The sequence below is a fragment of the Psammomys obesus genome, unplaced genomic scaffold, assembly GCF_907164565.1.
Source record: "Psammomys obesus unplaced genomic scaffold, mPsaObe1.curated_primary_1811, whole genome shotgun sequence".
In the NCBI taxonomy this organism is placed as follows: domain Eukaryota; kingdom Metazoa; phylum Chordata; class Mammalia; order Rodentia; family Muridae; genus Psammomys; species Psammomys obesus.
In genome coordinates, this window is record NW_026592732.1 from 13,354,837 (window position 1) to 13,357,671 (window position 2,835).

General features: G+C 40.3%; 1 non-coding gene across 1 annotated transcript; it reads right to left on the reverse strand.

Annotated features, from left to right (window-relative positions):
• Nucleotides 1-574: 574 nt before the first annotated feature.
• On the reverse strand, nucleotides 575-710 carry LOC129683084 (small nucleolar RNA SNORA17). Its single transcript, XR_008721099.1, has one exon. It is a non-coding gene; the product is annotated as a small nucleolar RNA SNORA17 (small nucleolar RNA).
• Nucleotides 711-2,835: the final 2,125 nt, after the last annotated feature.

Below are 2,835 nucleotides of genomic sequence, written 5' to 3' on the forward strand. Positions count from 1 at the left end.
GTCCCAGGTGGCATCACCAGCTACTCACATTAGGCTGCTCCTCATTACCTCCAAGTGTCCATTTTTACCTGTCTTCATTGTGCTCCTTCTGTTTCTCTTCCTTTATCCACCAACTTACTCGTTCCTCCTAGTGTGCACGGGGTCTCAGAGTGTGTGCGGTTGTCTCAGGAGTGGTCGCAGGAGTGTTATGGCCTGCACATGCATTATGGCTCCAGGCAAGGGTTGTCTCTGGCATGGTCTGCCTCCCACCCTACGCCTGTGTGGAACCATACTGGTGGTCTTCCCGGGCTAGCTCCAAATCCAGGCCCCATGTCGCTGGTGTGGTGGTTGTTCCATGCTCGCTCCTTATCCCAGCATGCCCGCAAGGTCCCAGAAAAAGGTCATCTGTCTTAGGCTCATTCCCGCCCGTGGCCTGTGGTCTCAGGTGGTGCTTTTCTAGCCTGTAGCTCTCTTCTGTCCCGGGGAGCCTGTGTGGGCCTGCACTGCACTAGACTGATGTTCATCTTACGCTAGCTTCCTGTCTGGGCCGCCTGGCACCGGACTGATAGTCATCTCAGGCTTGCTTTTATCAGGGAATGTTAGGCTGCCAAACATTTAGGTGTTCACAGGTCAGAACATTGAGCATAGACATAGCTTCTCTTCTCTCTGCCGCCTACTAGGAAGTGAATCTGAGTGCAAGGTGAAGTGGGAAAGGAACTGGAAGGAGTAGGTGGGAGGAAAAGTGTAACCAGATCCTATTATATGAGAAAAAAAATCTATTTTCAATAAAAGAAAAATAAAGCTCACATGAATGACTTTTGGATGGAATAAGTCATGAAAACAAAGAAATATTGACTGGTTTTTTGGACTTATTAGTAATGAAAGCAATCAAATATAAGAATCATGCTAAAGTCAGTTGAAGTAAAATTGTTGAATTCTATTTTTATTTCTAAGGACATGTTTTATAAAAAAGAATAAGAATGACACAAATCCATCAGTTGCCTAGAGGTGTGATCCATGAAGGAGAAAAGTAGATATTGACACCAGAAGCTAAGGTTCACTAAAGCAGCAACGTGATAGCATTTTTAAAATATTATTATGCTGGCTGAGATTCCAGAAACACGCTTAGGGCTAGTCAGCATGCTCGAGGACAGTGTTTACGGTTTGTACCATCCATTAGATCAACATTTCTGGAAAACAATTTAGGTCTAACTAATTCTGGGACTAACTTGGAAACAAAAGCTCCTTGTAACAGTTGATCTCAAAGAAATAAAGCGATGCAGTAAGTTTTCATTGTGTGCAATGAAAACATCTCACACAACAGTGATGTGACTCAGAGCACTACAGATGCAATTCATCCACATCTTGATTACTGCTCATTACGCGAGTGCCAGAATAATGGTTTTAAAGGTTACGAGGCTCTACTAAATATAGGCAATGGAAAAATGTCCACACCTTTACCCTCATTACATAAAAGCATACAAGACAAACCATGAGTGACAGGTGGGTAAAGGGATGCTTGTTGGGGAGCTGTTTTTCAATGCATTGATGCAGAGATGAGGAGAGCACAGTGAGTTCTTCCTGCCCTGCAAACACTTGGGACTGAGCACGTGTAACATTTGACCCAATTCTCATGTGTTGTCTATTAAACTGGGGCATGTTCTCTGTTTAATTGATGATACCTCAAGCATGGACCTAACCATGTACACAAAATTAATGCAGAGCAAGACATGAATTTGCTTTATAGGAAGACTACTGCTAAATCTCATTTATGCATCAACCTTTTTAAAAGAGAAATCAAAATCAGAGTCGAATGGTATTTGCCAGCGATAAGGCGGAGGAGAAGCAGGGGTCCATAGGTAAGATCACCAGGTAAGTGAACCTCAGATTTAAAAAAATACAGTCTGGACTGAAGATTATTCCAAGGCATATTACAGATGTGCTGAGACATGTTTTGTAGCATTCATATATGTGCACATACCGCAAAGTGACACTGTGCAAGGTAGAAGACATATCAAAATACTTACATTCAATCATAGCACACGCACACACACACACACACACACACACACAAACATGTTACACATACTAAATTTATGAAACAAAATAGGTGTTTCACTGTCAGTTTCCAATACACAGAAATTAATTTTAAAGATTATGTTCTTCCTTACAAAGATACTTTACTTATAATTATTGTATATACTTATTCTTTGAAAAGTATCCTAAATACATACTTGATAACTAATTTTGGGAAGATGTGGATGGCATTAAATTAACATACAGTATAACTGGTTTCCTTATGGCATTTTTTATAGTTAGTTTTTTTAAAGATTTATTTCTTTATTTTACCTGAGTGCTCTATTTGCACATACATTTGCATGCCAGAAGAGGGCACCAGATCTTATTATAGATGGTTGTGAGCCACCATGTGGTTGTGGGAATTGAACTCAGGACCTCTGAAAGAGCAACCAGTGCTCTTAACCTTTAAGCCATCTCTCCAGCCCTATAGTTAGTTTTTTTAATCCTGTGTTGTGCTCCCCTTCTCCCAATCCAGAAACCTGCTGTATCTTTTAGGACCAGCCTGCTCTTCCATAATCACTCGTTCTTTTGTCCTGCCTACCCTATCCTTTAAAGCCTCCTTTGTTCTGGTCTTACAGACCCCCTTATACTTTCAACTTTCTGAATATATATTTAGAAATATGATAGATTAATATAATATTGCATTTATTCCAACCAACTTAAGAAGATGCTACTTTATTTCTTAAGCTTGCAGCTGGAATAATCACTTATCATTGATATAATGAAACATACACATCCTTGACTGACATACATCCAGATAAAACAAAATTTACATCT